At 40.6% G+C, this 23,687-nt stretch overlaps 1 protein-coding gene and 1 long non-coding RNA gene across 2 annotated transcripts in view; one reads left to right on the forward strand and one right to left on the reverse strand.

Annotated features, from left to right (window-relative positions):
* The window catches only part of prickle2b (prickle homolog 2b), an 87,891-nt gene that overhangs the window by 46,155 nt on the left and 18,049 nt on the right, over positions 1–23,687 (reverse strand). The gene's annotated exons all lie outside the window — the stretch shown is intronic.
* LOC145428947 (uncharacterized) lies at positions 21,587–22,536 on the forward strand. The gene is made up of 2 exons (XR_013909301.1): positions 21,587–21,686; positions 22,279–22,536. It is a non-coding gene; the product is annotated as an uncharacterized LOC145428947 (long non-coding RNA).

Consider the following 23,687-nt stretch of genomic DNA (forward strand, 5'->3'; position numbering starts at 1 on the left):
TTAGTCTTCCTTCCAGTTTAGTGAGTTAAGCAGATTCTACTCTTCCACTGCAGAGAAACCTTGTAGTGAGGGATGTTTTTGTCTTGAGGTCCGGAAACAAGTGGTAATAGGATGACAGGAGAGGAACTGTCAATAAATCCATTTTAATTCTCCTGATGATATGATTTTGCTCAATATTTTTTAAATAGGTCTAGTCTCTGTGGACCGTTGCTCACAGGCCAGGTGAAGATACTGTCGGCTCCCTGGAGCACAGGAAGTTGCTTTTTATCCAAGCCCCTCTTTCTCTTCCCCTTCATTCCCCCCTCCATGTTAGTCTTTTACCAGCCTCTCACACGAAGGTGCCATCAACAGAGCTGGCAGCACGTCTGTGTGGAATGCACTTTGGCAATTTACGGACACACTCACACGGTCAATAAAGGCTGGTGAGCCGACCCCGGATCTTGCACATGTAAACTGTTCTTAAACTTGTCACATCTGACTCGATTTGAGTCAGAGCACAGCCCAGAGGAGCGCTCAGCGTTGTGTGGTAGAATATCATAGCACTGACATATATAGGCATCTACTGACGCAGTCAAACACAGACACTGGCACATGCATATCTAAAGATAAGGAGCCACACACACATACATACAGGCTTTGGAGACAATGGTGTGGATGCTGCTTGGACCTAGGAGCCTAATTTAGGTGTCCAGGTTAAAAATAAAACAGGGTAGGCATGTCGCACAGCTGTGAGATGCTGGGAGCTTTGTGTGCTGTCAGCCAATCTAAATCACAACAGCTGAGATGACAAGGTGCTGATTCTCAACTGCCTTTCCTTCTTCTCCATTCTGTCGTTCACTTTTGATTCCTCCATTCCTCTAATTCAATCCATCCCACCACCTTTAACCATTTTTACTCTTTCTCCCCTGACACACATGTTTTTCCCCCTTGTTTAAAGATGAAGCAACCCACTTCTGACAGCTTCACTGGCAGCCCAACAAAGCAGCACTCGAGGGAACGGAAAAGACAAGACTGAAGTGACGTTTTTAACTCAGCCGTCATTACTCTGTGATAATGTACTGCTAAGAAAAAGAGAACGTACATCACAGAGATGCAAATGCACACCAACTTGCTGGCAGAGTCACTTAACGTTACGCATGCTTTTGGAAGCACAGACATGTGCAGATGTAAACCTACAGAAGCACATCACAGACTGGCCAGATAGTTGTGGTATGCGCACACACTCCTAAAAATTAAAACATTCCTTCAAATCTATATTGTTAAGACAAGCCTTAAGAAAACTAATCAATCATCAAGGGGGTTGGCTATTCAAAAAAAAAAAAGGGGGAGGTGTCAAAAATGCCCAATTTACACCACCCAGGGGAAAAATCTTGACACCATGCCAAAGACAACTCGTCTCCGCAAATCAGCTCAAGGAAAAAGGATGACAATGTTTAAAAGTTACTCACCGCTTCCTGCCCTCCCCCCTGGCTGTGCTGGGAATGAGGTGGAAGGGGGGAAGAAACACACTAACCGACAGACAATCTCAGGAGGGGGCAAAGAGAGCCGCAGCAGGGCAGAAGCCTGAAGCAAACACTTTCAGCGGCACTTCTTAATTGAAAAAATCTGTTTTCATTGCTCTGTGATCAGTGAGTATGTGGGGGAGGGAGGGAGGGAGAGAGAGAGAGAGGATCGCCTTGAGCTGGGGTGATGAGGAGATGAGCTTGCAGATGGTCAGCAGGGTGAGGGCAGTATGTGTGTGAGTAAAGCAAAAGAGGAAGTGACAGAACGAGAGTTTTTCCAACAGACGGATGCAATCAGGGCTGACCACCAAGCTGGTTGCTGAGAGGGCAAACAGTCCACAACATTAACCCCACCCACGGCCTGACAGCAGCAGTCAGCGTTTTTCCTAAGCTCATTCCCCACTTACACTTAACCCATAAATGCTCTGGCAGTTTTCTTTTGCTGACATCATGCGATAATGGGATGTAGAGTTGATGCATGAGGATTCAGAAGACCAAGCAGGATTTCAACAAACTTTAGACTAAAACTTTGGTGCAAACAAAAGCAACATTCCTGGTTGGAGTATGCACATTCTGTTATTTTTCAGAGAGTTAGAAAGTACAAGTGAAGATTAAAGTCAGTTGAGAGTTGATGGATGAGCAAAGTGACACAACGTGTGGGTAAGAGTTAACATGTTATTGGTAGTTCTTATTTTCATAGAAGAACACATTCCAGAATAAAAACAAAAATAATAAGTAATCAACCATTTTTATTTAATGCTTGACATGGAGTTCTGCAGCAGTTTTGATTTCATCCCTAAATGTCTATGACTTTTCACCACATATGGTTTGAAAAAAAAAAAAAAAAGCCATCCATCCATCATCTGCTGCTTATCTTGGTCTGGGTCATGAGGGCCAACAGTCTAAGCAGCTCAGACCTCCCTCTCTCTATCTCCTCCAGTGACACACCAATGTGCTCCCAAATCAGCTGAGAGGTGTAATCTCTCCCGTATGTCCTGGATTTACCCCAGGGCCTGCTCATGGCTGGAACACTGGAACACCTCACCAATGAAGCTCCCAGGTGGCATCCTAGTCAGATACCTCAACAACATCAGTTGGCTAAACTAGCATGTGGAAGAGTAGCTGCTCTACTCCGAGCCTCTCCTAAACGACCGAGCTCCTCACCCTTCAGAGGAAACTCATTTCCACTGCTTGCAATCTCACTCTGTCACCACCCGGAGCTTGTGTTCACAGGTGAGGGCAGGAACTTAGATTGACCAGTAACTCAACAGTGTCACTTTCACACTTGAGTCCCCTGCTGCAAAGAGATGTGTCATAGACAAGTTGCACTCATCGGTGCAGACCGACTCAGACTGATTGCAACCTGCTGGTGATCTGTCTGCATTTGCAAAGTAGTGACAGTTATTTGCAAATGTTCGCCAATCTGTTTGGCGTGATTGCAGACAGTCTGAGTAGGACCCCAACTGCTCTGAGATAGATTGTGTCCCACCAGACAAGCTGTACAAATCGACTTGTGATCAAAAGGGGTCACCGCAACTTCTTGCAATCTGTCTCAGACAAAAGACAAAAAAAATTCTCTGCAATCACCAGACTTCCCCCCCCCCCGTCACTGGAAGGTATGACTGCACGATTACGGTAAATATTTAGTAACGACAGGAGAAAGTTGGCTTAGACTGGAACACGTAGAAATGTCTAGCTGAGCTCTGTTTCAATGCATCGTACCACACCTCCCAGTACCTCTACAGCACCGGCGTTAACAAATTATACACAGTTTAAACTAAAGTATACAACTGTCAGATTTCCCTTTTACCTCATTTTTATGTTGGAAAATTTTTTGGCCAATAGCAGTGACAAATGTTAAAGTATTCTTTTAGTTAAGAGCGCTTTTTTATGCCAACATTGGGTTTATGGGATTATTTATGGGATTATTGTATGAATTCGATGAAAGATTGGTCTTCTTGAACTAACAGGCGACAAATTTGACTCCAGCTAACTGGAAAATGTTCCGAATTTATGTGGCAGCACATGAATGTATGAAGCCTGTGTGTTCTGTCTTTTCCACACAGCAGCTTAATATTTTGACCCTGAAGATGTGGATATTACACTTTAAGGATGCAGCATGAATGAGCACCAGTGTTCAACTGTATTAAATTTTAATGCCAATTAGATGGTCGCAGCTGTACAAGGACTGATCTTTAAGTTTATAGTAAGTAGAGTATTAATGTAGTAGTCCCTGTTCAGCAGTTAATCAGTCTGCTCTGCCTCCTCTATATCCACAGGGGCAGCAGTCTATGGAAACATCTGCTAGAGCACTTTCAAAAAAAGCCCTCTTCTGTCAAAGTTGCACTAATGTTCATTCAGTGAGCAACGGATAACTTAAATCAGCCCGAGCTGACTGCGTCCTTGTAATGGGTCTCGGGATGCCGATTCCTAAACCAACCAAAGCCCAAAATGGCTGACTCTTAAGGGAGGTAACCCCCATTCCTCCCTGCCAGTCATATGTCAAATAAATACAGGAAGAGAAACGGTGCAGTGAGAGTGAGCACAGGAAAGCAGGATCTCTCTGCACCGGTGCGAGCTTGAGGTTTCTGGCACACTCAGCAACTGTGATGTGGGCAGGATGTCATCACTTCTTCAGTGGCGCTCACACTGTGCACCTACTGTTCTCAGGAGTGTGGAACTGCTAGATTCACAGCTGTAAATCTAGAGGGATTTCAGGAGAACAAGCAGGACCGCAGCCAAGAGAGGAGGCTCCTGTCCGCACCTGACAACAAAGACTTGTTCTGTGTCCTGAGTACATGCACAGGTTTTCTCCTTACATTTACACATCAAACACAGACAGAAACACGGATTAAACATGACAGCCCCCCCAAAAAAGACGGTCATACAGGAACAATTATGATAACAAGATTACAGTCACCAGCTTTAAAAACACACAATTTCTGGCAACATCTGCATAGATTAAAGCAGTTCTAGGCAACAAATCACCACATCTTATGTTTTCTTTCTGGCTACTATGGAAACTGATCTGCTGCAGTCCACATCACTCAAATCTGGTGCAAAAGCCTCCCATCATGCTCAAAATATTCTGAGAATCCGCCTGCTGTGCCAGGCACAATTGGTCCCATTTGTGCAGAAGAAAATAGCAGCAACAAGCAGGAAAAGGGCATCCCCTGACTACACTGCAAGAGCTCTGCTGAGACAAAAGAAAGCCCTCACACCTCACTTTCCTAACGACCGACCTAATGCTTTTAAAAAATTAGACCATTTGTCATGGTTGAAAAGAAGCTGTGGGTGAAGAGAGCCTGAGGTGAGTCCAGGAAAATGTAGAGAAAAAAAATCTCCTCTTCCCTCCATCTACACACAGTGAGGATAAGTCATCGACTCATCCCCCTCTTCCCTTGAGGAACAAATGAAGTTATCAATCAACCCCACAGTCCCACAGAGACAAGGAAATGAGGGCCAGAGACATGAAGAGAGCAAAGCTGAGGTGGCCAAAAACACTGCAAAATAAAAGTTGATTGTTTTAAGAAGCAAGCCTGCAGCATTGTAGCAGAGAGCTGTACTAAACGCTCATTATGTACAGATCAATTATGTGTGTGATTTGCAGTTATTCATATTCCAGCGTTCTCTCAATACACAGTAAGTTATTGCTATAAAAGATTTTTTGTTTTATCAATTTAAAACGATCTATATATGAAACAGTTCTCATCTATACAACATATTTTTTTAAAAAGGAGGATATCAGAAAGTAAAAAATAAATAAATATGGAAATATTAGTTTTACAAGGAAATAAAACAAAACAAAAATCCAAAAACAACTGATTCTTAATCTTACGTAAGGATGTATAGTATATACAGTAATTCTACGGTGCTGTAAATGAGACTTTTTTTCTTTTATTTTTTGATGTCTAAGATACAGACACATGCCTTGCACACAAGATAAATGGGCAAGGCACATCTGCTAATAGAACAAAGTAATTGCAGACTCCATCTATCCATCCATCGCCTATCCCAGCTGCCATGGGTTGACAGGCCCTGGACATGTTACCAATGTGCTGCCGGGTTAAAAGAGAGAATTTAGAGTCATTAACTAACCTAAATCCTAACCATATCTTTGGAGTATGGGAGGAAGCTGGAGTACCCACTGAGAACCTATGTAGATGTAACATGCTGTTTTCTTGAGCCCTAATTGTAGAATCTAGAAACAAATTTCTCTGAAAACTTGAACGCTGCTCCGAACAAATGCAGAGGAAGAAAAAAAGTAAAACTAAAAGAAAGTACAATACAATCAGTTGACACGCTCAGCTTTCTGAATCAGTTTGATCAAGACCCCTTCATCTAGCTTGCAATGATAGGAAAACATACAATCTGACTGATCAAACAGTGTCTGTAAAAAACAGAGTAATCAGACTGGAAAAGTAAGTGGACACTTTAGATTATTCCTTTACAATAAATCTGAATCATTCTATAGAATAGAGCCATTTTATTATATCAATATTTTAAATAACATGCCTTATTTAGGAATTTCATGAAACACTGCTTTCATTTACTTGCCAAATCATTTAAATCTGAGAAGACACTAAAAACTTTATTTATAGGGAGGACCACCAATGCGAGTTTCTCTTTTGACCTCATCTCCTTAATTTGATCATTTGATTCCAAGTAGCTCTTGGAGCTGCTGTTAGCACAGACGTTTACAGACATAGACACATTTTGAGTTAATAATGCAAAATCCTTGGAAACTCCAAAAAGCTGCACCCACTCCATTAGTTTAATGCAGTGTACCCATTTCAGCAGTCAAGTAGTTTTCATGCTAAAATCAGATTGATCAGCATTAAAATGACTGTGAACAACGAGAACAGAATCTCAGCCATCTCGCGAAATGCTCAGGTGCAAGACGATTTCCTGATACAAAGTTTCACGTTTCAACGAGTGAAGCCTTAGAGAGTGTGAGCTGTGATCCAGACACTTTTCAAGGCCACGCTTATCGCGTGCAGCCACAAAAAGCCCTGGAATTTGCCTTGTGACCTGGTATGTCCACACAGCTCAGCAGTGAACTCATCTCATGATGTCTAGTTGTCAGCTCATTCTGCTCTTTAGCTCGACTGCTTCTTCCTCTCACACAGTGTGCCTGGTGATGAGGGGAGTGGTGAGACCAAAGACCACTAACTGACAATTAGGCAAAAACTATATGGATGGAAAAGATGGAGTGGGCCCGTACAGAGAGAGAAGATGATAATGACCGAAATAGCCGTGCCTTTGTTTTAAGGAGAATACAAACTTGAGTGATGAGGAGAGAAGAAAATAAATGGACTGTGCTGCTGGGAGAGCAGTCAAGAGAGTGAAATGGAGAGAGAGAGGGAGAGAGGGGGATGAGAAAGAGGAGTTAGCACCCTTTCTTTTCTTCTTTCTGGCCTGGCAGTCAGCCTTTTGGCAGAATGTTTGGTATCCATTGCATATGGGTAACCCTGCAGAGAAAGAAAGACACACACGCACACACACACAAATACAGGGAGCAAAGTCAAAGCATCACCGCAAACTTTGAGGGGATTTTCGAGGCAGGGTGCTTCCCCCCCCATTCTTTAACTCTGAGGCTAACCGAGAAGCCAAGATTGGCCCTTATTAGACAGAATAATTTTCACAGCTGTTTCCGATCTGTTTGTGCTTCACGTGGACTGGGAACATGAGGAGGAGAGAGGAATGGAAAAGCGAGGAAATAAAAGGGAAGGAAGGGAGTGAGAAAGGAAAGAGAGAAGCACCGGCGAGAGATGCTGTCTTATTCTGCGATAATAAGTCAGCAGCCATCACCTCGTGCAAACAGTCTTCTAGGAATTGACAATGTCCTTGCTGAGCTCTTGAGAGCCTGCTACTTAGACTGATGCTTGGATTTCACAACATCCAGCTGTTTTACTTGCACAAGTAAAGCCCATGAAAATTCCTGCTTACGACGCACATGCACTCTGAAACACATTCTTATGGGAATGAGCTCAAGGACATCAAGGCATTAAGTTCACAGGGGGCCTCGTTTCCTCCGTGTCTTCTTCTCTTTCTTTTCATCTTTTAATTTGTTCATCTTATTCCATCAATGGATATCAGAAATCTCTTGGGAATAGTGGACGCACAGATATTTATTCACAGCAAATTCAGTAAAATGGAATTCTGTAGTCTCCTCAGTTAGTTGACTGAATATTAACTATTCAGTCAATCAGTCAATTTGTAGCCGGGTACACACAAGGTAATAGCATGTTCGTAGTATTTGATAGAGCTGTCAGCCAAACTAACAGGAAACAGCACATTACCCCAAAAAGCAAAAATCAGCTGTCAGTGCAGTGGCAAAGGCTAGCTACACTGAACTGGATGAAATAATTTTCAGAAGTTAAAGAGATTTATTAAAACACATTCAAATTTTAATTGGTTTATATAGCAATTTAAGAAATGTATCAGGATGCAAAAGAACGTTTCCCAGTTATTTCCCTCATTTAAAGGGAAATGAAGGAAGTGATGTAGCTAAATGCCAGTTGAGCTACGCTCTTAAAATACGAGTTCTTTTCGCTTCTGGGGGTCATTCCTCTGGTACAGCACATTTTCCAGCACACAAGGAAACTGCTCTGTAACTGAAAATTTTGGACAATCCAAAGCAAAAGCACCACTGCAGTGATGAGCAGAGAAATGACTTTAATTTAAAGATGTGTAACTCTCAGGATGCATGCTATGCTTCTAGCAGAATTTGATCCTGTTTCAGCTTCTACTGCATCCGATCTAATTAAAAAACACACATATATATACAATTAGCAAACTGCAGTGTGCAGCAGAGGTTCATTCATTGATCATTATTTCAGATTTATTTAAATGATCTTCCAGATGTTTCAAACACCATTTTTCCGATGTTTGCCTGAAATTACACATTTGGTCTCATACTAGCTTTCAAATGCAGCCTCCAAACTTTAAGAAAACCCAACCCTTTCCCAAAAATGTTTATTTAATACATCTCATTACGCAAATATTTCCCATGAATGTACAAGAAAGGACATATAAAGGGTTGATTTCATTGTTAATAGCTTGTTTTGTATTAAGTTTTTTAGAAGTGTGACAAGACTTTCAACTTTGGATCTTTTCAAGTTGCGTGACCAAGCAGATGAGTCTTCTAAGAGAATATTTACAAACAGATCAAATATGCTGAAGTGGACTGAGGAGGTGAAGCTAGTTACAGAAAGTATCATCTGTTAAATGTTTAATGATTTGTTTGGTGAATCAGTTTCCAGTCAGGGTTATGACAGCATCCGCCATGCACGGCAGGGGAACTCAAGGGAGGTCCTGAGGAAATTAAACTAACTGTGAAAAATTTCCTTTAAACTTACCATAACTACAGATTTTACATACAAAAGTTTACAGTCATCATGAACATAAATGTCAAAGTAATTTTAGACTTTTAAGAATGTCTTTGGTTCTTTTTTCAGGGCGGAATGATTAAGCAAGATACATATTTAATGTATTAATACATAGTTCTAATCCACAAAAATACACTTAAGGACATATACACATATGGAAGGGTATGTATATGTATATACAGTGGGGCAAAAAAGTATTTAGTCAGCCACCGATTGTGCAAGTTCCCCCACTTAAAATGATGACAGAGGTCAGTAATTTGCACCAGAGGTACACTTCAACTGTGAGAGAGAGAATGTGAAAGAAAAATCCATGAATCCACATGGTAGGATTTGTAAAGAATTTATTCGTAAATCAGGGTGGCAAATAAGTATTTGGTCACCTCAAACAAGGAAAATCTCTGGCTCTCACAGACCTGTAACGTCTTCTGTAAGAAGCTTTTCTGTCCCCCACTCGTTACCTGTATGAATGGCACCTGTTTGAACTCATCATCTGTATAAAAGACACCTGTCCACAGCCTCAAACAGTCAGACTCCAAACTCCGCCATGGCCAAGACCAAAGAGCTTTCGAAGGACACCAGGAAAAGTATTGTAGACCTGCACCAGACTGGGAAGAGTGAATCTACAATAGGCAAGCAGCTTGGTGTGAAAAAATCAACTGTGGGAGCAATCATCAGAAAATGGAAGACATACAAGACCACTGATAATCTCCCTCGATCTGGGGCTCCACGCAAGATCTCATCCCGTGGGGTCAAAATGATCACGAGAACGGTGAGCAAAGATCCCAGAACCACACGGGGGTACCTGGTGAATGACCTGCAGAGAGCTGGGACCAAAGTAACAAAGGTCACCATCAGTAACACACTACAACGGCAGGGAATCAAATCCCGCAGTGCCAGACGTGTTCCGCTGCTGAAGCCAGTGCATGTCCAGGCCCGTCTGAAGTTTGCCAGAGAGCACATGGATGATACAGCAGAGGATTGGGAGAATGTCATGTGGTCAGATGAAACCAAAGTAGAACTTTTTGGTATAAACTCAACTCGTCGTGTTTGGAGGAAGAAGAATACGGAGTTGCATCCCAAGAACACCATACCTACTGTGAAGCATGGGGGTGGAAACATCATGCTATGGGGCTGTTTTTCTGCCAAGGGGACAGGACGACTGATCCGTGTTAAGGACAGAATGAATGGGGCCATGTATCGTGAGATTTTGAGCCAAAACCTCCTTCCATCAGTGAGAACTTTGAAGATGAAACGAGGCTGGGTCTTCCAACATGACAATGATCCAAAACACACCGCCCGGGCAACAAAGGAGTGGCTCCGTAAGAAGCATTTGAAAGTCCTGGAGTGGCCTAGCCAGTCTCCAGACCTCAACCCCATAGAAAATCTGTGGCGGGAGTTGAAAGTCCGTGTTGCTCGGCGACAGCCCCAAAACATCACTGCTCTCGAGAAGATCTGCATGGAGGAATGGGCCAAAATACCAGCTACTGTGTGTGCAAACCTGGTAAAGACCTATAGTAAACGTTTGACCTCTGTTATTGCCAACAAAGGTTATGTTACAAAGTATTGAGTTGTATTTTTGTTATTGACCAAATACTTATTTTCCACCCTGATTTACCAATAAATTCTTTACAAATCCTACCATGTGGATTCATGGATTTTTTTTTCCCCATTCTGTCTCTCACAGTTGAAGTGTACCTCTGGTGCAAATTACTGACCTCTGTCATCATTTTAGGTGGGGGAACTTGCACAATCGGTGGCTGACTAAATACTTTTTTGCCCCACTGTATTGGGATGTTCAGGAACAATTTTGTTAAATGTCCTTTAGCAAGGTGCACTAGAGGTGACTGGATGCTTTTGGTAGTCATCAACAAGTTTTTGGCATTATTCTGGAGTTCATCTAAACTGGTTAGTTTCCTTTGAACTGAGCCCATAAATTTTTAATACGGTTGAGATTGAAAATTTAGAAAAGCATTCCAAAAGCTTAAGCCTGCTTTATCAATTCCAAAACCAGTTTTGTGTATGTGGGACCACTCTCCTGTAGGAACATCCAGTTGGAGAATTTGTAGGTAGTCCTCCTTCATTATTCCATCCAGCAAAACAACCCCAGCCCCAGCTCTGGGGCAGAACAGCCGCAGCATGATGCTACCACCACCATGCTTGACAGTCCATACACTATTCTTAGGTTAGAAAGCCTTACTCCTCTAAACATACCTCTTGTCACTGTTGCTAGCGCAATCTTATCATTGTCCGACCATAAAGCTTTTTTCTAAAGGCAATTTGCTCGTCTATGTGGGAAGCTGCAAATTTTAGTCAAGCTTTAAGACGTCAATTTTTAAGTAGGGGCTTCTGCCTTGGCCAACACCCCATACAATACCCTAGTCCATAGCGATGTAAAACTCACTTCATTGTGGACAACCACGCTGGTGTTCCAGCACTTCATGGATGACGTGAGTCCTGGTGGCTCCTGTTTTTTTCTGAATATATTAAAACAGTTTTCTCTCATCTGAGGGTGACAGCTTGAGTCTTCTTCCAGAAATTGGGAGAAACATCGAAATAACTTGTACTCGTGTATCATTGTTTTATGATCTTGGAATATGTAATTGTTTAGAAATGGATCGAAGAGAACTTTACAGCATACGAACCTAAAATTCTTCTTTTTAGAGCAAAAGGAAAGTCAGAGGAACACAGTGACGATCAGACTGATCAAAACAATGAGTGCTCTCATTTTAATGCTGCAAAAAGAAACTACCAGCTGTAGTCAATCATGATCACTAACAATAAGTTAATAGGCCTCATGGTTCATATTAAAGAACCTTATAGAACAACATATTAAAAGAGCAAGTCTCTGTATATACTTAAGACTGTATGTATACTTTTTACCATGTGTGGATCAGAGAAAGGCCAAAATAAATTTAAGCTTGTGCACCCAATTCTTCTTTTTAAAGTCATTAAGGATGTATGCTGTATAATCATTGTGTGTTTGTGTTTCCATTTGTCATGGTGATGCACACGCAAGTAGTCACCACTTACTGGATAATGTCAGAGTGATGTAGGCACCAAACTTTCAACCGAACCACAAATTTTAAAACAGATTCTCTACAAGACAGTTGTGCTTGTGTCATCTGTGCACAGCGTGTTCATCTGCACAGCTGTGGTTCTGTGTGGGAGAGATGATGCCTTTGTTTATCACCACAGCCACAACTGTGGCCGAAAGCCGCATGCCATGCAAATCCTAAAAATGAGCCCTCTCTCACTTTAGACCTCAGAGGGGTAAAATATTGGGTGGAAACCTCTCAATAACCAGATCCAAGCATAACACTGCAAAGTTAAACCTCTCACCATACACACAACATGTGCCTTGCGCTCCAGTATCATTAAAAAGCCATCTCCATGCTCTGTCTCTCCTGCACCCAAACAAATGCAATCAGAAATTGAGAACAGGGTGGAGGAGCAAAAACATTTCCACAAGATGGAGGCGCTCCCTTTGTGGGGACTGTGGCTTCACAATATGGGACTTCTGGAGTGCTTCCAAAAGAGGCGCGTGGCCCTCTGCTCTGACAACAGCTGAGGCCCTGAGCCCCGCCACGCACAAGGACGTACACACACACACACACACACACACACACACACACAGTCTCTAGAGATCAGCTCCGTGTGACACACTGACACAATCAATCAGTTGATATCGCTTCTATTGACAGTCCCCAGAAGACTCCTTCTGTTGATCTTCCGTTGATGTGTCACACTTGCTTTTGTCTCTCTATCCTACTTCACTCGTCCGTTTCCTTGTTCCTTCTTTCAGCCTCAAGTCTGACCTTTAAGTCCATATCCATTTTCTTTCTGCGCTTTCATCCCGTACTCCTGTCTCTGTCCCTATCACCACCATCATTCTTTTCATTTCTATCGCCATTTGAAGAAAATACCACAAATAACCAGACACCTCTCACCCCCTCCCCACAAGAATTCAGTGATCCTAGCCCCTAAATGAATCAGACAACACAAAATGATTCCTTCCTTTTGGGGGATAAATCAAGGGATGGGGAGGGGCATCATTGCACAAAAGCTCATGCATATTTCATATCTACTATGATACACTTTCTGGTCCATGCATAATGTAGTCACAGTTTAAGGATGAGTGCTGCAAGGTGGGGGTTTAAGACAGGGAAATGAAATGGAAAATAAGACAGCAGCGGCAAATGGTCGATCACTCCCTAATTGTAGCAAAGCAGACAAAAACCTCAACATTCCCACTTAAAGTCTGCCTCCAAGCCATTTGTCAGAACAAAGATTAATTTGAAGCTTTTCTAAATGCAAGTGTGTGTCACATTTCCATTTTTTTTCCTTTTAGGAATGAATATGTTTCACGTGAACAACACTTCAATGCTGAATTATCTCAAAAAACCTCTTGCTTGGATTATAATAAAGCCCATCAAGACAGTCATGCTATTGCTCAGGCTATTTTAATATCTCTACTGTATTGAGTTATAGATCACAAATAATAAAATAAGATGCTAATCACTTCAGCTTGCATGATCGTGTGACTTCTCGTGTTTCTTGCTTGTTGAATTCATCATTTCGCTCTAGTGCAAGAAAAATTGTTTTAGAGCTGACACTGTTTTTGTAACTAACAGGATGTAATGTGTTGTAATAAAATGAAATCCTTTGAGGGGGGGAGGTAAGAAGCACAATGTCAAATTCCCCAAGCAGTAACTGAAGCACGTTTTCGGCTGATGCAGCTCCAGTCAGCCATGTGTCATATCAGCATCTGTGTGAGGAAGCTAAGCTACTGGTCCCATCAGTGAACATCCTCTATTCTGACACTTAGTAAGAAGACTGAGAAAAAAGGGTCAACAACTTCACTGTGACAAAGGAAATCCCTCCTCATTAATGGATTTAACATAAAGCTGTTAAAGTGCCTAATTCCTGTACTTTATGAGTGGATGTACATTTAGACAGGAAATGCATTCAAAGTAAAGACGGTCTTAAGATAGTCTTAAACGCAGATGGAGACAGGACAATAAGCTTCATGGTAACGGCCTGTTTAACGAGGCCTGGTGTTGGTTTTCCTCTGTTTTATAGCCTTACTTTTCCTGCTTTTCCTCAATGAATTCTGCCTCATTTGCCGTTTTCATATTTCCCCGACCTTCTCCATCCTCTCTTTCTTACTCTGTCTGGGATTGTCGATGGTTGAGGGAGTCATTTTAGAAAACCTCTTCTTTCCCCTCTCTAAAGTCTCATTTTTCAACCCAGATGCACAACGCATCGAGAAATACTGGAGATGCGTTTCCATCTGCCACATGGGATGTTCGCAGTCCAATTTTCATCAAACAGATGTCATATATCAACCTCTCTCTGAGGACGCTACACTAAAACAGCAAGCAAGGAAGGAACCAGAGAGAGAGAGAAAAACAAAACAAGGAACAAAGGAATGACCGGGAAAGCCTTTTAGAAGCAGCAGGCAGCAGAATATCAGACCCCACATGCTACAATGCATGCACACAGACAATCCCACTGAACAATGGTGAGGATGTGGTTACCACAGCATTGTGCATTAAACATTCACAAGATCTTTGACTCTACTTTTCCTCTCCTTCATTTCTTCTACCATCAAGATTTTCTCTCCTAAACAATAAAGGAAGTAATTGGTGGTGAACTCGCTTTTCCATTGAGACTTCCCATTGTGCCTTTGCTTTCAGGCTAAAATGCACCATAAAGGTTGTCAGATGGGCTCATTATGATTTTTTGGTGCTGTGCAGAAGTCATCAGTCATAAAGAAAAGACGGGAGGTAGCTGGCAGTATGGCTAGATGGTGATTAGATAAATTGGTAGATTAATGGGCAGATAAATGACCCCGATACATCTGGTGTTAACATAAACTAGTGCCAATTATAGTAACTCACTAATTAGACGAAACCCATGAAATCTGGTTGTAAATGTTTTCTAAAAATGCTGATGAAACATTATTAAAATAAGATTGATGTGCAGTCTGAGATACATCTGTAAGTACAGTATATTTAAAGTCATTTTACAATGCAGCCTGCTAAACATAAGTTATAAATAGAGAAAAACAAAAAACAAAAAAAACAGTCCATCACAGTGCTTTGAGAGAAGTCGTGAATTGCCAACATTATAGTCACATAAAAACTGTTTTGCACGTCTGCTGTTTAGGATAATCACTATCTTAAGGCTTGATTATATTTCCATGTCATGCCGCAGGTCAGCTACAGTCGGCTCGAGTTCAAGTGATGTAAACTTCATCATCAGGCAGTGAGAGCATACGTTTGTGTGTCTCCCTGTTTTTTGGGACCACGCAGACTGATTGTGGAAAATTTTACTTCACAGCTCACCAACGACGCATTGCACGCCAAGTGCTGGATGTCAACCAGACATCAAAGAAGTAAAGCAAAAACGCCAAGTTGACTATTGGGTCTCCAGCTGTCCATATCAATAACAGAGTATAACCATAGTTTCAATTAGGGGTATTAGCATGCTATGCTAACATTTGATAATTGACACTACTAAAGCACAACTGAGGTAGACATTTTAATCATAAAACTAGGTTTTCAAAAACGTACAAAGTTCAGCTAATTCTTTAAGCTACGTTGTCTGTGGACCCTATGCATGTCTTCATAGTTCTGTGGCAAACCCATTCAAGAGTTTTAAAAATATTTTAAACTAAACCAAACTAGTGGACAAGCCTGATCAACAGATCAAATAACACCCCATTTCCTTTGAGCCTTGCCACTTTGATTATTTCAAAAGTCTTCCCCATCACACAAAATTAATATAATTACAGCAGCATTAAATAAAAAACTCAATTTTCTCCCTGTATGTGTAAAATCTAACATAATGTACAAGAGTAGATTGTGCTCTGGTTTTCCACTAGACTAAATGTAATGAATGTATGCAAATATGGTCCGGACACATTAACTGTAAACTAACAAAACAGATGATTAATGGATGGGTGAGTGGATCTTATGGTTTACACCACATGACCAATCTTCCTCTTGCTACTCAGATGTACCAACCAACTGTTACAATCACCATTTGAGCACCACTCCTTTGGGTGACGGGTCCAGCAGCATCTGATGTCCTCAAACCCCCCTAACTCTAACACATCTTTTAACATTTAATTTTAAAATAGCGAAGAACTAAACACTCAACTATGTAATTACACTAGATGTCTTTCTGAAGGTACTGTAACGAAATTTAAAGTAGTGCTTAAGTGCTTAAGTTATCTTGTTAACACCATGTGCCAACACAATGCAAAGCAACTACCTAGACTTCACTCCCACAGAGGCCAATTGTCTGGTTAGTAGTGTTACACCCTCACTACGTACAGTGCTGGACTCTGTAGCTCCTCTTGGAGGGAAAATAAAAAAATAAAAAAAATTGAGAGGTGACTGTCTGGTGACTCCTTGGTACCAATCACAAATGGCATGCATTAAAGCAGATAACATGAGAGTATGGAAGGAAATGGTATTGCACTCATTTAGAAGATCTTCATTTGGCCTGTTGCTCTATGTCAAAGCCCTCTGTAAAACTAAGCCATCTTTAAGATGTAGCAAATTTCATTTTTTGTGTAAATATGAAGTCAGTAGCCCCTGTTGATGTAAACATGGAGTTCCACAGGGTTTTGAGCTGGTACCAATATATTTTTACATTATGCATCCTTCCATATTATTAGAAAACATCCAAACATTTTAATTGATGTGCTGATGATACCCAGTGTTAATGATCTATTAAGTCAGATGACACAAAACATTTAGATACAGGCAGGCAAAAAAAAGTCATTATATTTCACCCTAAAAATCTCTGAAATATGGTGTCTAACCAGAAGTCTAAATCCTTCTCACATGGAAAGTCTTGATTATTTAGGCCCCATCAAATCTTATAGACCTCACAGTATAGTATTATCCTCAAAGAGCCTGTCACTCTCTGACTCCAGGCTGGCTTGAGGCTGTTAGTTGTAAATCTAATATTTGGATGAAAATGTTTTCAGATTTTAGAACCTGAATAATGTTCTTGATAAGGCCCATGTCTCAAATGTAGCATAAATTACATACTGTGAAAATTACTAAGTACTGACATAAAAGACATCAGTTATGCATAGTCATTATGAGAAATAGATTGTGTCCTTGAAAACAGCATCTATTCAATCTAAAGTTAAAAAGCAAAACGTGGCTTGGCCTAATCTGTCACCTAAAGCTAATTCAAGTCTGAACTCATTTATTTCAAATGCACATCAGAATCTCAACTGACTTGACAACTAGTTAGGGGAACTGTCTGTCAATATATAACAATAACTATAATTTCTGCTTTCCCTCTCCCCCTCCCAAGGTTTCCCTCCGTCCTTCCTTTTATCCTTCCCGTTCTCCCTGCCTGTCTGCTGGTGTCCTATATGTGTCCAGGCTTTTCTGTTCATGGTTCAGGGCTTCTGTCTGACTAAGATGATTCCCTTGTGGCGCCATGAAGCGAGACAGAGAGGGGAGGGGAAAAAAATCTCATTAAAAAAGGGATCATCTGCTGTCAGCTACCAGCCCGGCCCCAGCCAGCCTCGGACACAGAAAAAATACAAATGGCCAGAAAGACCCACCAGTAATTTGGAGTGGTGCCATCTTGCACACTGCTTTGTGTCAGCTGTGTATTGAACAGAACAGTTTCTTAAGGAAAAAAGACTGAGAACACTCATGCAGCAATGGAATATAAGATAATCACTTCAGAGAAATAATCATCTAATATTTGTTTACGTTTTGTTTTGGTTTCTAAATATGCAAAAACACTTTAGAAGTAGTTAGCAAAACCAAAAGAGAGCAGCTTTACCAGGCTATAGACAGCCACCATGAGGTATTTCTTTTGAAACACCAAAACCTAAAAGAAGAGCGCCACAAGAAAATAAGGTGGTAAATTAAAAGATTTTCTTCTGTGACAAGCAATAAAGAGAGATGTAATTGCTTAATTTAAAGAACTGGCTTCAATTGGATGCTTGGTTAGCTCCAATTGAAAATTGGATAACAGAACAAAGAAAAGAGCAGCAGTAATTGTATCAGTCTCACAAATAATGATAGTCATTATCTTTTAATAAACTTATTGATCAAGGCTTAGAAACCTTTTACAAATCTAACTAGAATATGAAGGACAGAAAGAACCCAGCAGCAGAAACATCAGCTTTTTCAGAGCATTTGAAAGTAAATAACAGCTGTACCCAAATGAAGCATCATGGGTATCGTCAATTTTTCATTTAAGACTGGAAAACAGGCACACAGACATCCGCTCTCGCTGCCTGATGACAAAATTTATGTCACTTTTGTATACATTTCTCTGGTTTTGTATACATCCCTCTTCACTGTATATATTTCTCCTGCATGCTATGTATTCCTGCTGTCGACCATTTATATTTTATTCCAGCACAGTTGGTGTGGAGCACCCACAATTTCATTGTACATTTACAGTGGTACATTTTTATAACATCTTTGCAGTTTAAATTAATTGCTCTTCACTCAAACTAAAAAAAGGAAGTTTGGTAAAGTCAGACTGCAAAAAAACTTCCTAACTGGTTAAAAAAAGTGTTACATTTGTCTTCGTGTTATAATTGTAGAAGAAAGGAACTTCTTCAAATCAAAAAATAATCCAAATGTGCCTTGCTGCCCTATTTTTCCTAATGATACTATCCATGCCACTTGCATTGCAAATTTCACCTGAGATGGTTTCCTCATCACAAAAAAATACCCCCATTCAAATTCAGCACTCATTAGCTAAAATGAAAGTTAGAGGGGTTTTTTGCACTACAAAGGTTGAAACCATGAACATGTAAATCAATGCAAAAATGAAAAGAGGAGCTCAAAAGAAAAAAAAAAAAAGAGAGAGAAAAGGAGAGAAAAAGGAACTGCTCTACTAATAACATGTACTGGTGGTGCAATAGGTCAATTTACACCACCTGGGTACAAAGCAAATATCCTAATACAATTTTTTTCCTGCCCATCTCATTCCCACCTCATTCGCTCTTCTTTCTTATAGAAAGAAGAAGCTCTTAAGGGCTTAACCTGCCGCTGCACCCTCTCAAGCTCATCCAGGGATGATTTGACCCGTTTCCCTGATGTTTTCGAGTAAAGCATTATTAATTCCACCTCAAATCCCCTACTGCTCCTCCTTGTTGATTCAATCAGAGAAGATGTTCTAATAAAGTAACTATGTAATTTGGCCAAGGCTAGGTATTCACAGATGCTATGTTTTGATTCCAGACTACATCGCAATTCTTTCCAATTTCCTACTGTACGCTGCACATAGCTCCAGTCAGGTCTGAGTGGTAAATGAATCCTGTGTGGCTCATTAAATCCAATCAAGTGGATTAATGCTAGTTGATCAGGACAGCTAACCAGCACCTTCCCTTAGAAACAGCTCTCAAACAGCAGAGCAAATAATATTAGCAGTTTGGAAAGAGAGAGCTGGAACAAAGGTCAGACAGGTTTCGCTGTGTCTATGTGTCTGTGTATGCACCATATGGAGAACAAATTAGACACGGCACAAATCATTAGACAGTCTAGTGTGTTGAACAGGTCTGGCCTTGGATGCTTCCCCAGCTGTGGGATTTGAACAATGCTGAGAGGAACTGTCCACACTTGCCAGGAGTGTACGACTGTCGTGTGAAGGAAGGATGTTCTGTTCAGCGTTTTACGAATGGGACACATCTTTTACTTTCACCTCTGTCATCCTTAATATATCGACAAGCAAAGCCTGGAAAAAAAAGGTCTTAACAATCCTCTGCCTCAAATAATTTCTGTCTTCCCATGGAAACATATACCAAAATAGGACATTAGGCAAGAATTTGTGAATGAGAAAGTTCAAACAGCCAACAGTGCACATCCCACGCAGCAGCTCCGGACATCATCCTGTGCTTTCATCCACAAACCACGACTCAGCTTCAACCGTTTTACCATTGCAGAGCTAAAAGCTATCTTCCTAAAGAAAAAAAAGACTGACGCTGTCGCAATTCAAACCTATTTAGGGACAAAACTGCAGTGAAGTGGGATGACTCACACCAAAAAAGCCTGTCAGAAATATCACTGAGAATAGTCAAAGAACGTGACGTAGAAATGGAAAAAGAGAGAACAGAAGCAGAGTGGGCGTAAAAATATACTGAGGTGAAGAGAGGAAATCACATTTTTCAGTATGACGAGAAGAAAAAGAACAAACATGCCTCATCAAACCCACTGAGATCAATATTATATTTAATATACATACATGCGAGTGTGTAAGATATGAAGTGACGTGTGGATGTTGCTCATTGTGAGCCACATAGCTCAGCCAACTTCTCAGCTCCCTTATCTCCTCTCGATGGAAACATCGTTCTCTTTAAACATAATTCGCTGAGCACAAAGTATGAAAACCACAGAAACACGTATTACCCGACTCCTCCCAAAGATAACAAATTTTACAAAAAAAAAAAAAAAAGGGGGGGGGGGGGTGATGATGAATTCTTGTAGTCTCTGCTGGTCACCTGAGAACTCCACAGTGACCACGAGACTTTTCCCAGTCAAGAAATGGTCTCACAACCTCATGTAAAAACTAGATTTGTTTTACACTATGATTTTGTACAGATTAAACAAAATGGGTTAATTTGTGATCTTTAAAAGGATTGTAGGTTGATTTGATTACTTCTGGACAAGGCTGGTGCTAAGCAACAGGGCTGCTGGCAATAGCAAAAAAAAAAAAAAAAAAAAGAAGGAAGAAAAAAGCTGTGTGTGTTCTGAGTTTCAGCTAGAGTCCTTCATCTGCTCTATTGCTGGGTAGCTAAAAAGTCAAGCGTCAAGTTTAAAGTTGTCTGGATGAGCAGGTCTCATATTTTGGTTATAGTTTCCTTTTCCTATTGTGTTCCTTTGAACAACTCTCTGCTCACAAACAGTGAAAGAAAGCAGAGGGGAAGAGAGAACCATAAATGGCAGCAAAAGGCCCAATGTCCTATTTCACACAGCTATGTTTTGATCAGGCTCTGCACTAGAATTTACATTGTAAACAAGAGAAGTTTTAATCTCATCAACTCTCTGTCAGAAGTTCAAGAACCAATAAAACGACAATTAAAACAAGAATAAACAGATGGGACTTTGTTTCCAGCGTGAAAGATGAACCATAGCAAGTCTCACAGTGGCTAGTATGCAGCTGCCTAGCTTACTGTGGTGAAGCTATGATAATGCTAGATAGATTAGAACTGGTTTGTTAGCCAAGATTAGTGGGCCAAGACTCTCAAGGGGCTGATTGTTGGCGCCAGACAAATGAACTTAATCAAAAACCTGTAGCAATATATATTTGAAAAAAAGACGTTAGTTACTGTAATTAGGGCAACATCAAGACGGCAGAGTTAGCGTCCCAAACACAACACATACAATAGGTTTGTTATACATGCAGTAGAAGATCCCTCCATAGCTCACCGAGGGCCACTGCCTAATATCATCTGTTGTAGAGTTCAAAAGTGTTAAATGTTTTGGTGTTAATAGTCTTCTTGCAAAAGTAGAGTTAATTTTACTCTAAGCAGAGTCACATTCTTTTAATGTAACTCTGAGGTGTAAAATGATAGTAGTTAAAATCGAGTGTTAAAAATGAGTGTTTCTCTGTCAAATCTGGAGGTGTTAAAATGGAAACATTAACTCTTGACCTCTTAACTCTGAACTCCTACAGGGGCTATGACACCAACAGAGTAAATTCACAGACTCCGCCCCCAGCACGGCTCCAATCAGAGCTGAAGTGAAGCCGTTTCAGAACATTTTGCTCTACATATTTGAGTTGTTTGCCATGCTTGGTAAGTCATTTTTTCAAAGATTGTTTCAATTATTATTATGAGCTTTTACTTCTGTGGCTCTTTGGAGTTGAGACAAAGCTGTGTGGAAGGCATTAGCCATGTTGCTCGCTGATAGCATAATATTCTGTTTTAGCTAGCTGAAAGGTATTGTTTGCGGGCAAATACCACAGCCTTGAAAAAAAGCTTGCATGTGAATTTTCAGTCAAACTTTTGGTCAAATACACCTAAAACAATGTCTAGAATGTGAAATGTTGGTATAATGGTGCTACTTGAAGCCTGAAAACGATCGCCCATAAAAAAAAAAAACGAGCAAACAGCAGTAGCAGACGTCCTGACTGGGTTCTACGTTAGCATAGATCCCTCCAGAGTTTTGTGCACACGGTTTAAGTAAAAATTAAAAAGGCTGAGGTTTTACCTTTAGTTCAGTATTACCTGTTGCCTGTGTCCTTGTCTTTTGGGAAAATACTTTACACAAGTAATAAGAGGATTCCTTTTTTTTTTTTTTTTTTTTTTTTTACTGTGCTGCAATTGTTTACTGGATTATTTGTGCCATTAATTAGTGTCAACCAATTTTTATTCAATCTCCACACAGGATATGCTTGTGAAGATGGAATATGGGGGAGAGCAGAAGTGCGTTGAAGTTCCACAAAGGGATGAATGAAGGACATGCATATTGTATTGAAGAAATAAGTGATGAGAATGCTGTTATTTGCATTTACCAGCTCACCTATGTCAGACCTTTTGATAAACAAAATTCTAATGAAAGCGAGAACATGTATACTGTTACATCTTTCAGAAAATGTTTTGAAATTGTGTTGCACAGTTCAGAATAAATGTTTTTCAAAAACCATTGCATCTTTTTAGTAAATGTTTATTTCCAAAAGAAATTTCTAGAAGGTCAGAACAGTAAAATTCCCGCTTTTTAGAATGGATTAGAAGATAACTCTTACGTAGTTAAACTAAAATACTCTTTGAGAGTTAATATATAAACTCTTAACACCAAGTGTTAAATTATCAACTCCAGACAGATTTGGTGTTTAACACTAAATCAGAGTTAACAAACCAACTCTCCAAAAAGAGTTAAATTAACACTCTCTGGTGTGGACCCATATAGACACTTTAATAGTGTTGAAATCAAATCCGACAGTGTTAATTTGGACATGCTGGATTTGCTGTGTACAAAAATATTTCACAAACACAATTAAGCTTTAAATGGGACACAAAGCAAAAAAAGGGGAAGAAAAACTTGTCTAAACTTTTATTTCAAATGGAAATCAACACAAAGGAGTTCCAAGGCTGGAACAACAAATGACAAAAATAATGAATTCACTTCTCATTTCTTCAGGCTGGTCTTAGAATGAATAGAATGAATTTCAATCAGCTTCATGAACTGCAATGCATGCCGACATCCGTAAGTGGAACTATTCTGAAATATGATCGTGACATGTACCCATAAGGCAAGCGGACCCAAAACTGGTCTCCCCTCTCTGCCAATCTAACCTTTGGTCTGAAATAAGTCCCACATGTGTACCTTTAGCAGGAGCATGACCCTATTAACCTCAAACAAGGCCTGTGTTAGGTTGTGCTAATGACAATCCCCACCCCACTCCCTCCTAACTTGTCTGGCTCATGATGGCTGACTGACAGTCATGCCCTGCACACACAAACAAACACACCTCATTACTGGGAATGGGGACACAAACACACACTGGACCTGTGGAGGCTGGTTATGTGTTGATAAGGAGGAGGTCAAACAACAGATGGCAGCCTGAGGATTAGTCCAACTCTGTCACAGTCAACTTCTAGTTAAACACAGTAGAAGCAAAGGCACACGAGCGCACACACACACACCTAAACTGCTCAATTTTTTGTAGCTAAATGTTTAAGTAGATTTACAGTGGGGCAAAAAAGTATTTAGTCAGCCACCGATTGTGCAAGTTCCCCCACTTAAAATGATGACAGAGGTCAGTAATTTGCACCAGAGGTACACTTCAACTGTGA

This window comes from Astatotilapia calliptera, chromosome 5, assembly GCF_964374335.1.
Source record: "Astatotilapia calliptera chromosome 5, fAstCal68.1, whole genome shotgun sequence".
NCBI lineage: Eukaryota > Metazoa > Chordata > Actinopteri > Cichliformes > Cichlidae > Astatotilapia > Astatotilapia calliptera.